Raw genomic sequence first — 15,609 nt, forward strand, 5'->3', positions numbered from 1 at the left:
TGTGGTGCTGGCATCTGCCGGGACAGACCTGTCGTGTCCCATGACCATCTCTTCTGAACTTTCCTGTTAGTCAGAAGGGAGTCACTGAGTGTACCCCACAGCCACCCTTTTCCAGGGAGGAGCGTCAGAGAATTTATGGAGCTATTTTAAAGCAACCACAGTGGAAAAGCATTTGTAAAACAGTGAAGCTGGGTGTGCATCTCACACCTGACTCCAGGAAAAATTCCTGACGGATTTAAAACTTAAATGCAAGAACAAAACCCGCAAGAACGAGGGGAACGTGTGGCAGATTTCTTCTGGCCTGGAGCTGAGAAGGCCGAAGCACACAAAACCCAGAAGCCATAAAATTAAAGATTAACAAATCTACTTATAGTGCTTTTGCCATGCAGATATTTCTTTCTTTGTATTTGGTCCAAAGAGAAATAAAATGGGGGGAGAATGGTTTCTGGTAACACCCCCAGCACAAAGGGTTAATTTTCTTAATAGGTAGAGGGTCTGCAGGCAGCTATAAATAAAAGCCCATGACTCCACAGGAGAACAAGAAAAACATAAGGAAAATTCACAGCAAAGGAAATTTTAAAAGGCACTTAAAAGAGAAAAAGACACTCAAGTTTATTTACAACAAGAAGTGCAAATAGAGCTCTATTGAGATGCCATATATTTTACCTCTCAAATTGGCCCCACTGGTGAAAGCAGAGAGAGGCACCCACCCATGTGTTCTGCGGAGTGCCAACTGGTGTGACTCTGGAGCTCAAGCTAGCAACGTGCGTTAAAATTCTAAACATACTCTTTAGCCTAAGGATGCTACAGATTATTTTTTGTAACATAAATATCCACCAATAGAGTGAATAGTATGGGACAGAATACCATGCACTGCACGGACACTCACAGATGGAATTCTTTCTATGCTTGTGTGGAGAGAGCACCACAATTTATTAAACAAAGAAAGAAGTTAAGGTGGGCATTAGGATAAACTGACCTTTTTTGTATGAAGTAGGTAAAGGGTAGAGCTGGCTGTGACGTATGTGTTAGTGGGACCCTCAGGTGGGTGCTCATTTTCAAAATTAGTTTGATTTTATTTAGAACAATAAGCAGGTTGTGATAAAAATTATTTCTCTTTAAGAGGCATTCATTCTCTGCCTTGAAGCCACCCACCTCACTCCAGAATGAAGGGTTAGTTAAGAAATGTGTTTAAGGGGAGCCTGGGTGGCTCAGTCGGTGAAGCATCTGCCTTTAGCTCAGGTCATGATCTCGGGGTCCTGGGATCAGGTCCCACATTGGGCTCCCTGCTCAGCGGGGAGCTTGCTTCTCCCTCTGCCTCTCTCCCTGTCTTGTGCTCGCTTGCTCATTCTCTCTCTCTCAAATAAATAAAATATTTAAAAAAAAAGAAACATGTTTAAATCTGCAGCTCTGGAGTTCAGAGGTTGCTGGGATGCCAAATGTCATGGGCTCACTAGGAACCGGCTAGGTTATGTTTGTGTGGAGCAGGTGCTCCCGAGCAAAGGTGGAGGCGGGAAATGAAGGAATCAGGACCCAAGGAAACGGGTGGCTTCCATACTGTGCCTGGGGGAGGCTGCACTCCACCGCAGAGCAAGCCTGCTGGCCGCCCCAATCTCCACCCATGGGTCCTTGGCAGAGGGCGGCACACTGCACAGAGGCTGGGCCGGGGGCCGTGGGGGCAGGAGCTGCATTTCTGGGCCCTCTGACTGTCATCCTCACACCATCCAGGGCCCCAACAGGACAGCTGCCCACCGAGCCCCGCGAATGTGCATTCAAGTTCAGAACTGTCATTTGTGGTGGGAATGGGCATGTGGTCCCTGGATCCGCTATCCGAGTGCAGCATTGGCTGCGATTCGAGAAACTGGCTTGGGGGACCTGCTTTTCCTGGCACTGTGCTGGGCAAAAGCACATGGCTCCACAGAAAATGGGCAAAGGAGAAGAAAGACCCAAGACAAGCAAATAAAAACAGCCCTGCTACCAAGACCGGTTTCAGGTTGCGCCGTGAGCTCACTGCCTGCCTCCCAGCCAGGCCTGCATCATTCAGTGTGACCCCCTCAATGCACGGTGGGGCCCTCCAAGCAGTTCCCTACTGAGCGTGATGACATCTCTCTGAGTAGGAGGCACTGGGGCCCCGTGTATGAGGAAGCTCTGGGTGGGGGGATCCTGGCATGCTAGGGTACGGGGAACAGGTGTGAGGACCTCCAGGGGAGCCGCCCCCACCAGGGCCCTGACCATGGTTCTTCTGCCATCTGGCAGCCTGGGCCTGGTGATACCCTTCCTGCAGCTGTCTCCATGGGGATGCAGGGCTCCTGTACCCCTCAGCCTCCCTGCATACCCACACCTGCTCGCTGCTGCCTATTCCCCACCCACACCTGGAGTGTGGCCTTCTGGGTGTCAGCTCAGACCAGACTGGACGCAAGGAGTCCTCGGGTCACAGGACTCTCCCGGGGGCAAGGCCCAGGCTCAGGGCTCCCCAAAGGATCCTGCAGCCCCAGAGACACACTCCCTGCAGAGGCCAAGGTAGCCAAGCCAGAGACGTGAGCCTCTTGCAGTGGGCCGATGGCACAGTGGCCTCTCTGCTGCTTTGGAACTACTTAAGATGCCTGGACTCAAAGCCCTTACAATTAAAAACAACAATAGTACAATGAGCATCCTTGTTTCTGTGCGGGGATTTTAGCCACCCATATATGATAAATGTTAATATTATACCACCTTTGTTCCAGATATAATATGTTTAATAAATATGTATATTCTACTAACAAGGGTATAGTTTGGTGTTTAATTCATATAATTAATTATAATTCATATAAATAGTACAATGACCTTTTGCCTCCCTGTCTACCTTATGTGTCAGGTTTACTCATTCCACCCCGGTAGAACAAGCTCATGCATCCAATGGCCACGAAGTGCTCTCTTTATGACAATCCCGCATGTCATTTACCCAGTCCCCTATTGACCTTCAGATTTTTTTGAGTTTTTCACTACTACCGGGGTGAAGTGACATTCTTACCTGCTTTTTCACACACGGGTGAAGGAGTTTCTCCACAAAAGCACAAGATGGGAGCCGTGTGGCACTCTCTAGAAGGAGACTCTGGATGGGGGTGAGGGTGCCAGGTGTGTCTGGGGTGTGCCCTGAGGTCACACCTTGCAGGGGAGCGAGGGAGGCAGGGCTGGACAGAGGGACAGGGACTACAAGGCAATTTCCACAAAAGTTTGGCAGAAGTGGCCAAGCCCCAGAGTTGGTAGTAGCATCTTTACAAAGGAGCCACACTTCCAGGAGAGAGAATTTCCATTAGAGGCCGCTGAACTGAGCCTGTGCTGGGCCAGCAGGATACATACTTCCTCCCTCACCCTCACCCTCACAGAAGACGGCACCTTCTCTGAAGGGAATGGGGCCAGTCTGTCTTAGTTTCTCCAGCACCACGTAGATCCCTCTCCAGAATTTTAATTGCTCCCTCAGGATTGAGCAGTAGCTCCCAGAAATGTCACTGAGTCCTGGATGGCTGAAGGGGGAGTTGATACTGTCACTTTACCTTCCAGTGGTGAGAGAAGCCCTTTACTCTTTTGCAAAAATAGACTGGTTTCCTAGGGTAAGTGAGCCCAGAGAGAAGGCAGATGGAAGATGGGATAATTAGAAATGCATGCAGCCCCTCACTAAACATGGCACGGGGTTAAGAATTCCGGACATGAGCATAGAACTGTCTAGTTACCGTGTTAGCACAAAGCCAGCGCAGACTGGCCTGGGCAGTGCACTTGCTTGGTTGTCTGGGCAGGGGGGCGTGACACGTAATGACAGGACAAGGAGGTCAGCAATGGAAGCTCATAGCTGCAAAACAGGTGGAGCTTTTCAGACTGGAGTCTCTATCTGCACGTGAGAATACAGTCATGGCTCTGTAAACAGAGATTACAGTCAGAGGTAACCAGAGGGATCAGGTGCTACTTTTGTAGGATTGAAAGCTTCCTCAGTGTACCTACCATCTCAAGGCAGGAAGAGTGCAAGGATGGAGCCCAGATCTAACCGGCTGTCAGAATCCTATTTCTTCCAGCAAATTGGACCAACGAGTGCTATACTTACCCCACACATTCTGCTGAAATGAGAGCATGGAAAGGAAGCATGAACACCGTGTTAACACCAAAAATGTCCTCATAGATCAATTCCTCCCAGATTGGAGCATGGCCTGCAAGGGGAACCCACTTGTAAGTAACCAGAGGGAGCCCATCTGAATGGTCAAACCGACAAGCTGTGCCCGGAGAACATAGCAATTGATGCCAGCAGGTGGCTCAGGTAAGGTGCCATAGCATTGGGGTCCAGCAAAGAAGGTGCCCAGCAAACGATAGCCCCAGAACCAGGAGGGGCCTGAGCCAAACCTATGCTCATTGCTTCAAGGGGAAAATGTATTTGGGCTGGAGGCAGAAAGAGCTCCTAAGTCTTCCTAGTAGTTTCCAAAAGTCTACATTCCACAGAAATTGAGTTTGAATAGGTTGTCTTCTTGGACAGAAGCTGAGTCCAGAACTTCCCCACCCCCAGACTAGAGAAAGTCTTCCACGAAGGGGAAGAGACTGTAAGAAGCAGGCTTGGCATGGGTGGAGCACACCTGTCTGGCTCCTGGGGCAGGGTGCAGCAGGCCAGTGATTCTTTCATCTGGCCTCATGTTAGGATCCCCTGGGAGGAGCTATGCAAATACCAATGTCCAAGCTGCAGGGATGGTGTGACATTCACATTCAAAAATAAGCCAGATTTGTACCTTACATCACATACAAAAATTAACTAGGTATGGATCAATGTAAGACCTAAACTGTGGAACCCTTGGAAGGAAACGCATCTTCATGATGGTATATGTGGTGATGGATTCTTAGACATGATGCCAAAAGCACAAACCATGAAAAAAAAGTAGATCAGACTTTATCAAAACTGAAAAGTTTTGTGTATCCAAGGATATTATCAAGAAAGTAAAAAGAACTTACAGAAATGGGAGAAACTATTTCCAAATATGCAGAACATATAAAGAACTCCTACAACTCAATGACAAAAAAGACAAACAACCCAATTCAAAAATGGGCAAAGGACACACAAGAAGACGTACTAGGGGCTAGGATGGCTGGAATAAAAAAAAGAAGAAAGAAAAGAAAAGAAAAGAAAAGAAAAGAAAAGAAAAGAAAAGAAAAGAAAAGAAAACCAGAAAATAAGTATTGGCAAAGATGTGGAGAAATACTCTGTAGGTGCTGGAGTGGAGGTAAAATGGTTCATCCTTGTGGAAATAGTGTGGCAGTTCCTCAAAGAGTTAAACACAAGATTCCTAGAAGTGGAATTACCAGCAGGTCCACTTCTGGGAACATGCCTTAAAGAATTGAAAACAGGAACTCAAACAAATACTTGTTGGTTAACCAACTGTCCACAGCAACACTATTCATAGTGACTCAAAGAGGGAAACAACCCAGAGGTCCATCAACAGACAAATGAATAAAAAAAGATGGTAGCCACATACATTGTACTATTATTATGCAACCTTAAAAAAGAATGGCACACAGACATCTACAACGTGGGTAAACCTTGAAAACATTACACTAAGTGGAAAAAAAGCTGGACACAAAGCTCCCATATTGCACAATTCTGTTTGTATGGAATGTGCAGAATAGGTAAATCCATATAAGTAGAAAGTAGATGGTGGCCAGGGGTTGGCGGGAGGGGAAAGGGGATGAACCACTTATGGGAACAGAGTTTTATTTGGGGGAGATAAAATGTTTTGGAACCAGATGAGGGTGATACTTGCAGTAGATGTTGCTGGTTATTCGCTTTTGATGGTTACTTTACATGTTGTGAATTTGGCCTTAATAAAAGGAACTCATACCTGAGAACAGCTGGATTCAGAGGGAAGGCCAGGCATCAGTATTTTTTTTTAAAAGTCCTCCAGGCAGCGTGAACTTGTAGCTATGGCTGAGAGCCGTTGATGTAGGAGAGAAGGAGGTGGATCTCTGTGTCCCAAGCATGTCGCAGGAGGGGGTCCTGGTGTCAGGATGCAGTGTCCCACCACATGGACCCTGGCTGAGGCCCCCACCCCGGGCAGGCTCGTTCCCCAGCCAATGGTGCTAGATGAGATTCTAGAATCGCAGTTGTAGCTTGGCAGATGAAAGAGGATTTGAAGTGCAATTAAAGTGATACTTGGAGTACAACTGAGTTTATGGCTGGAGCCTAAAGGCGGTGCGTTCTCATTCCTTTTTTTTTTTTTCATTCTCATACATTGTAATTCTACTCACGCTCAGTCATCCCTAACATTCCTGCGGGCTGCCGCAGAGCAGAAGAGGAGCCTGGCTACCATGTACTCATTCAACAAATATTGGCCAAGCACCTTCTGGGGGCGTGGCACCCTTCCAAGCACCAGAGTTAGGACAGTGAACCAGCAGGTTGCAGGTGCCCCTGGCCCAGGTGACCCCGGCATCGGTGTGTGGCCTGAGGAGCCTCTGTTGCTGTCTTTGGTACACAGTTGCTTGGGCAGATCAGATGACCTGAGGCTTATGTTCTGTTTGCCCCGGAGGCCAGGAGCCAGTTTTGGGGGGGATCCGTGGTTACATTCCTGTTCTCAAATGCAACCCCACGTCCTTAAGCCTTTTCCCACTAGCTTGCTTGGCTCTCTGCTGCGCCACTTGCTAACAAGTCAAAGAAAAACTTAATAGGTGCTCAGTTGACATGGTATTTATTGCGACATCTAAGCATGGTGCTCTGATAGTCTGGTGCCCTGGCAGGATAAAGCTACGAAGGAACATCCGCAAGAAACTTCTCTTCAGTGAACGAGGCTGTCTTTCTGAATCTCAACCAGGATTCCTCAGCACAAGAAGGGGCCAGACTGTAGTGATTCCATGCAAGAGAGGTTTTAAAAATTAGTTCTTATTGCCAAAGGAACAGCCACTGGGATCTGCAGCTTCATGACACCCTGTGTCCCAGAGCCTTTACGTCCTGTTCAGTGACCGTTTACGCCACCTGGGGACTCAATGAGTCTAGGCCGGCACCCTAACCTGCTGGGCCCGATAATTCCTTGTTTCAGGGTTGGTCCCGCACACATGTGATGTTGGCAGCATCCTGGACCCTCCCCACTGGATGTCAGCAGAGCGCCTCTTCTCCCCAATAGCTGGGAGTTTTTACGAGAACGTTTTTCCGGACATTCAGAATGTCCTCAGTGGGGGCATTCCCTTAGAGACTCCTAGAGTTTCTCGGTGTGGGGTATAGGTTTCCAGACTTCCTCTCAGAGACTTTGAAAGATTCGTTTTACTCTGTCTCCTGAGCTGCTTTGTCTGCAGAAGAATGCTTGTGTTCACATAATATCTACTAACATTCCTTGGGATTAGGGTTTTATGAAACACACCCTAAAAAAGTCTGATTTAGGAAATGTTGCATGGGTAAGGGTCCTGGTGGAGGGCCAGACGCTGCCGACCGGCACCACTTAGCGTCCCATGGAGAGGACTTGGCTGACACTAAGGTGACTGGAGCATCCCTGCTCCCCTGCACTCCCATCCCTTCTGACCTCCTTGCTTCTGCAGGTGCACGTTCAAGCAGAGATGTGCCTGTTATCTTTCTGGGGCAGAGAACGGGGAGGAAGTATCTTAAAGGTCATTTTTCCAGCTGAATGGAAGTGTCTTGAGGAGCTATCCCTCCCGATCTGACCCCCGAACAGCCTGGGATCTATGAAGGGAGCACAGCGGGAACCGTTCACTAACCTGGGCTTATCCCAGCAAAACCGTGCACATGTACTCACACCCCATGTGTCTCACCTGGACTTCTGTGTGCAGTGTCAGGAGATTCCTTCTTCCCCTTGTAGGGCTCGGGCCCAGACAAGAAGAGATTTGGGGTTGACAAGGTGTTCTACTCAGTAAAAATGCACTTTCTCTGCCCTACCTAAAGCATCAGGGAAGTCAGACATGTTTCCTTGAATATTTATGGTCTCACAGCTTCTCCTATTAATAATTCATCACACATAGTGACGTCTCCCCATCAACAGGGCTGCGCAGGGAAGCAGAGGCAACAGAAAAACGCCCTCCTCCCGCCAACCCTGGAGGTCCCCGCACCCGAAGCCAACAGATGGGGAGCCTCGTGCCCATTGCCCTGTGAAAGATCATAAAACACACTTTGTTGGAAGTTTCTACAACAAGCCTTTATTGCTGTAATAAATCATAACTGGAGATCACCAGAAAAGAAACAGTGCTTTTCCAGCCAAACTTCCAAGAGGAACATTTGGCTCCTTTTGTCATCCTGGGGCCAAATATTGCTGCTGAATTGGTCTAGTTTACACACATGGGGAAGCTTTCTGCCTCATGCAACTTAGCTCATCTCCAACTCAAAGCTGTCAAAATTACAAACACCTTTGTTTCTGGTTATAAATCATAGTCATCGCAATAGTGTCGGGAAATATTTCAAAAGTTAAAAGGAAAGTCATCTGTAATCCCAACACATGGAGATAAGCCACATTTATGTCTTGCTTTGTAACCTTCTAGGGTATACAAACCTATACATATAAATTCGTACTTAAAAACAAGAATAACATTGCGCTACAAGTCCTCATAAATGTCATTCCATAGAAATCTATTGTCTTCCTCATTTCCTATAATTTACATAAACACGCAATATAATGGCTTCACAGCCTTTCATTATACGGATTCTTCTGTGACATTGGTCATATTTCCTGATGAATATTAATGTTGCTTCTACTTTTTTCTATTATTACGAAAATGCTGTGATGACACCCTTGTATTGTTGCATCCAGTGACTGACGTTCCTTCTGACTGACGTTCCTTCTCCCTGTGTCCGTCCTGGCAGGAGAGTGTGTCCGAGGACCTCACGTCCACCCCTCATCACATCTTGTCCTGAGGATGCAGGGCGGCAGTTGACAATGTCTGTGATCACCTACCTAAAGTTTATGGTGTTTTCTCCACTGGTAAGACGCAGGGACAGAGGCAGGAACCATGGGCCACAGGATGGCCACGTCCAGACCAGCCCCTGCAGGCTCCCTGCTCCAAAGAAGAGGGGGAACCTGTCCCAGAATCACCCTGCAGGAACACAGAGCCTCTGCGATGAAATATTTTAATGGGGGAGCTGAGAGCTTTGGGTTTTAATGTTCTGGTAAAACAGGCATGGAGTTTTCCTGAAGTTGGTGGACTTCCAGATTGCTTTCTCAAGGACTCACAACAGAGAGAGTCAGATCATCCAGCAACTCGGTCATCTCCCAACGTGGGCAGTGCTGGCACTCCCGCCATCCCCCTCCTGTTCTTCCTACTGGCAGCCTGTCCCTCCGCTGGTCTCCGTGACTCCTCCAGCCACATCAACCCCAGGCTGGGCTCACCGATGTCTTCTTGAAGGTTCTACTTTCCTCCAAAGTAATTCGCTTAAAAATCAGATGGTATCACCGCTTCGCAGTCCGCAGTCCACTGGCCTTGACCTTCAGACTCAGGACTCCAGATAGAGACAAATCATGCAAATCCTGGCTTGCTTTCAGGTTTCAGGGGTTTGACTTATCTTCCTAACACAGGAGTCTCTCAAAGTGCGTCTCCTCCTCCCTCCCACCTCTCCCCAGCCCTCGAGCTGAGAAGCTAACATAGCACAGTGAGTCTTCATCCCGGCATGGTAGAAACGATCCTGCATTAGGATGTGGAGTAGTTTACACTCCGAGGCATCAACCTCACTTCATGACGGGATTTATATTGCACAGCCAAAGACTCTTTCCAAAGAATAGATCTCACCTCCATCCTAGAGTGAAATCCATTCTCGACCCCCAGCAATACTAAAAACAAGCAAGGAACCCCCCAAAATAACTTCTTACAGACTTCAATAATTCCAGGCCAGTTAAGACCCAAGTATGTAACGGTGTGACGTGAAGTGGGGTCTGGGAGCTAATGGTCCAGGAAGAATTCTTGAGACGTCTTGGGTGCAAAAAGCATGGTTTTATTGAAGCATGGACAGGACATGCAGGCAGAGAGAGATACAGGGGGGTCATGAGGAGTGGGGAGGAGTGAAGGAGAGCAGGGGTCTCTAAGGAATTGGGAAGCAAGGTTTCCAGACCTTGAGGGGCTAGTTGGTGTTAGGAAAAAGTCGTTTACTACAGTCCAGGGAACCATGCTCATATACCCAGGGGATGACTGCTAATATATATTGGGGAGGGGCAGGGGACAGAGATAAAGAAGTTTCCAGAGGGGTTTTCCCAGGATCCTGGAGGTCAGACTAATGGCAAGCTAAGGTTGCCTTCTGCCTCTAGCAAAGTACTGACTTCCAGGCAGTAGAGTTCCTGGAGGGTGGTCACCCTGCCTGCCCACAGATTTGTCACTGGGCTCCAAGTTGTAAGGAGATTTAATATTTTCTTTTCTATTTGCTCTCCACATCACATAACACAACTGTCACCTTCTCAAAAATGTCTTTTCTGAGTGGAAAGTTTCCTTTCTGAGCTTCTGGGGGTCCATCCATAATGTGGGGTAGGAAGAGCAAGTAGAAGCTTTCCTGTTAAGCACATAGTCAAGGCTTCTGTTAAATAGAGAAAAATGAATTTCAGAAACACCAGCGATGTCTATTCCCACCAGCTGGGAACAAGAGTGCTCATAACCATTCCAGGACCGGGTTGTGTTCACTTGGCCATTCTTTTTTGAATTTCTCAGACTTGCTGATTCTTAATTAAAAGATTGAATGTTGTTTTAATAATATATTTATTATAATTATTGGTGATATGTAACTCCTTTGAGCTGCCTACTTGCCTTCTTTTTTTTTCCTACTTGCATTCTGAGTTCAGTTTTCTATTCAGTTGTTTCTCGTGCGAAAGATATTTAATGAAGGCAGATGAAAACCATGACAATCTCATGTAAATTATATATAATTAAACAAGGAAGGAAAATGACCATGAATCAAAACTCAAACTCAGAAACTCAGAAAGAGAATCAGAGAACAATTAAGACATGAAGTGGAAACTCCTCAAACTCAGGAAAGAAATTGAAGAAAAGACAAAGTCAGCTCAGAAATAACAATTAGATCATGAACATAAACCATGGATGAGAGGTATAACCAGAAACACAAGGAGAAACATAAAGGATAAGAGAAATGCCAAGGGTGGGCAGTGCCTGGGTGGCTCAGTCAGTGGGGTCTGCCTTCAGCTCAGGCTATGATCTCAGGGTCCTGGAATCGAGTCCCACAGGGAGCCTGCTTCTCCTTCTCCCTCTGCCCCTCCCCACTCGTGTGAACATGCATTTGCACGTGTGTGTGCATTTTCTCTCTCTCACTCTATCTCAAATAAATAAATAAAATCTTTTTTATGTGTCAACGGGGCCATGGTACTTAGGTACTTAGTCAAACATTACTCTAGATGTGAAGGTATTTTTAAAATGTGGTTATATATGTATCAGCAGACTTTGAGCAAAGCAAACGAACTTCCATGGTGCTGGTGGCCTCATCCAATCAGTGGACGGCCTTCATTAAAGAGGGGCTCCATCAGCAGATGTCCTTGAGCTGCAGCTGCAACATCCACTGTTCCCTGGGTTCCAGCCTGTAGGCCTACTCTACAGATTTTGGACTTGCCAAGTCCATCACCACATGAACCAATCCCCTGAAATCATCCTTTCTCTCTCTCCCTCCATACACACACATACACACACACACACACATACACACACACACCCTATTGGTTCTGTTTCTAATTCTAATGCTTGAAAAGGGGAATTAGAGGAATGTAGAAAGTCCTTCTTATTGTCTTTTCAAAGCTGCTCTTCAAAGCTGAGAGGATTAATCCATCCCTCTCCTGACAGTCTTAACCTCTAATCCTGGCAAATGGATACCTTTGGTGAGCAGGGAGCAGTCCATTTGCCTGGAAATGTGTGACAGTAAGGTGAATGCACATATTCTTTTAAAAAGTGTGTCAATGACACCAGAATTGTAATTTCCAGTAAGTAACATTGGGTATATGAGTGGGCTCAGGCCACCATAACAAATAGCACAGATTCAGAGCTTATACAACAGAAATTAATCTTCTCACCATTCCTGGAGGCTGGAAGTCCAGGATCGAGATCCAGGTGCTCTAGCTTTGGGTGCAGGGGCTTGCCCTCCCACTGTGTGCTCACATGACCTCCCAGTTTGTGCATGGAGAGAGCACAGGCAAGCTCCCTGGTGTCTCTTCTTATGGGGATGCTAGGTGCGTGTGGAGGCCCCACATTCATCACCTCCAAAGGCCCTGTCTCCAAATGCTCTGCCCTGGGGTCAAGCCTTCAACGTAAGAATTTGGGTGCTGGATGGGACACAAAATTCACATCGACCAGAGGATCTAGATACAGATGGGGCGGCGGAAGGAGCGCACTGGCTGAAATTGGAGTCCGTCCTTCCTTGAAATCAGTTCCAATGGTCCCTCCAGGAAGTGGCTTTCAATTTGTTGCTGAAATATCAAAGATTAAGGTTTTTTTTACCTTTTTTTTTTTTTTTTACAAGTCCTTTGATCTTGTTTAAAGATCCATGGGCAGATGTAACTAGTTCAAAAAGAATAAACCCCTGGTGGTTAAAACGAAGATTCCATGCTTCAGATCCCATGAATTCTACAGCCTCTGAATAGGACCACGGGGGGGCTGTTTGTACATACGATGGATCTATAAGCCATGCCATAATCTCCCACCAGGACCTCAGCCCACAAGTATGCCTTCCACGTTTGGAGGAACTTACCTAAGGTCCAGTGCTTTGGGCATAAATAGGACTTGTCATCATATTAATTATTGCCCTGGGACCCACAGGAGGGCACCTGGCAGCCAAGGAGCAAGAGATTAGCTCACATTGCACGAGCCAGGACAAAGGCGGGCTTCCCGCAGTCATGAGGAACATACACCGCAATGGTCCTTTAGGGCCAGTGAGAGTCCCCTGGAGTCCTTCACAGAGGAACGAACACTGGCAGAGCCGTGCTCCCCACCGCAGTGCGGTCAGAGGGCCCACACTGCTAACGGGGTCTCCTTTTATGCCTCCTGCTTCATCCCCTTCATACTTGGTGCCTCAGTTCCCAGGCTCCCCAGGATCTGTAAAGGAAAGTGACCACCATGGTAAGCACCATTTACACTTCCAGAAAAGTATAATAATCCTCCCCACCTCGATGTTCTGACAAGGCTTCCGAAGCACCTACAGCTTTTATGCCAATAACATTACTGTCTGGTTCTCTCAGGAGCTGCCTCAGAGTCTTCCAAGGACCAAGGAAGGGAATGATGATTTCATTGCAAACATGACACTTCTGTGAGAGCACAGAGGCATCGCTAGGATGGATGGTGGTGAAGAAAAACGGTCATTATTTCCTAAAGTAGTCAGTTCACACCAGGAGGTGTGAACCAGCCGTTCCCTTCAGGCCAGCCTTCCGAGGCATTCACATCAGAAAGCTACCTCACCCTGGATGTGCAGAGAGGAGACGTGCAACTTTTGGAACGTTAGCATCTCAGGCAAGTCCCCTTGGGGATTTTGGCCGCAAGGAGCAGAGAACAAACCCGTGTATGTGAGGCAATAACTAAACCAGCAGGATTCTTGGTGTCATGCAATCCGGGAAGGGCAGGAGGAGGAGAGCCACCTGCCCCCAGCAGCCTCTAGTTTTTCCCCATGAGTGTCCTCCGGATGGTGTGCACACTTGGTGCAAGGGTCCTGTTGCTCAGTTGGCAAGCTGCTCACCTGGGCTAGTGGTCTTCTATGCCGCAGGGCTGCACCAAAACCACCCCAGGAATAAAAGCTGCCCAGAGAGGAGGCCACCTCGCTTGATAATCCTCCCACGTTGTACCTGCCCAGACTTTAAGAAAAAGCTGGTATGCAGACTGTGAGTCAGATACAACTTTCTCTTACATATATTCTTCACGTCAGCTCCCCTCGAAGCAGGGACAGTTGACTTCGAGATGAGATAGCATGACCTCCACCTTTCTGTTTGTATAAACAAGTCAAGCCCTGGCTCTCATTCCCAGGCCAACTTCTTGGGAAGTTGTTCCTCAGCACTGTCGCTTTTTCCATCTTCCAAGGCCAGACTTGAGATTCTCACAAGCAGCCCCAAAACCTGAAGTCCCTACATTCCTTGGCTCTTTGCCCCCTGATGGAAAACTGCAGGCCCGGCATTCCAGGCTCCATTGAGGTAGAGAGGTCATGACCCAGGGGAAGGCTGAATTGCACAGCCGCTGACACAGTGGTGTATTTGGGGTGATTTGGGTACTGAGCCCTCACATACAATTTCTGGGAATCGGGGCAGCCAGCACCTCCTGGGGACCCTCTGTCTTTACATCACATGGAGGAAACCAGGAAAGCTGTGTGGGGGTGCAGAGCCTCACAGCATTACTATGTCTTGAGGCCTTTGTTTCAAACTGCTGGTGGGCTCCCCAAAGTTCAGTGTATCTGTAGTGGGGACTCTCTGTCCTGAGATGTGTGAGTGGCCTCACAGATGGTTTGAGGAGAGACTTTGGAGAGAGAGCTAAGACATGGCGGGCTGGTGGTGGAGTGGGAAGGAACGAAGGTGTGAACATCTCATGAGGATGTCCCTTGCTCTCGGATAGGACAGCTCGGCATTGGAACCACAACAGCTTTCCATAAGTCCATGTAGGCATGTAGGCATTTATTTAATGCACTGTTAGTAAAAAATACCAACATTTTAGCTGAAGCTTGATGTGTTGATGGTAGGTGTCAATTGGAAAACAGTCTTTAACAAAATTGGTAAAAGCCCAACAGTGGACAACACATGATACATCCAGATAGCACAACAATCTCTAGGCCTCGCTGGGTAGAGTGTGGTGCTGGGGCAGCTGAGTGGAGGAGAACCGAAGCCTCCAGACAACTAGAGAGCGCTGTGCACTGGTGGCCAGGGTCAGTGACCCAGGCTGCTCCGCTGTAAGCTGGGCGCTGCTGCTGCTGCTTTCAGCTCCCAGAGCCTGCAGCACTCTAGCTGGCTGTTCACTTTTGCAGCCTTGTGCATTCTCTGTAAGTCACACGAGCATGCGCACATGCACACACACATGTACACACACATACAGAGGCATCCCCAAACTCTGATTTTCTCCCATAGTTTTGGTGACGCCAAGAACCACTGTCCCACGTGTCTCATACTCACCCGCTGGCCTCATGTAAAGCCACAACTAATGGGCAGAAGAGCTGGGCAGTCAGTTCTGTTCCTACAGGTGGCTCCGAGCTCCCTGCCAGGCCCATCTGTCCAGCTGCACTTGTGACACACCACACGGCAAGCGTTATGTCCCTAGAGCCCTTCCCTCTTGACCTCATCTAAACCTTAGATGGGTTCCAAAATGCAGAGAAAAAATTAAGCTCATTAGACAAACTGTCAAAAAGATTCTAAAACATCATCTTTGGTGACAGCGAAAGGCAGCCCCTTTGTGGTAAAATATTGAAGAGCATACTTATTAGTGGTGATGCCAAAGCAACTGGGGTGGTTGTGAGTGCTTCCTGCCGTGCACCCCGCCTTCCTGGTAACCCCGCTGCAGGGACAGCTCAGTGCCTGGGGGACCCCATGTGCCTTGAGGGGCAGGCAGATGAGGAAGGCCTACGAGAGGCAGCCCCTCCAGCCCCCTCCACACCCATGCTCTCCAGACCTCCTTCTCCAACCCGGGAGGGACCTCCATCTCCTAGAAGGTGATGGTCAGGGC

This window comes from Canis aureus, chromosome 15, assembly GCF_053574225.1.
Source record: "Canis aureus isolate CA01 chromosome 15, VMU_Caureus_v.1.0, whole genome shotgun sequence".
NCBI classification, from domain to species: domain Eukaryota; kingdom Metazoa; phylum Chordata; class Mammalia; order Carnivora; family Canidae; genus Canis; species Canis aureus.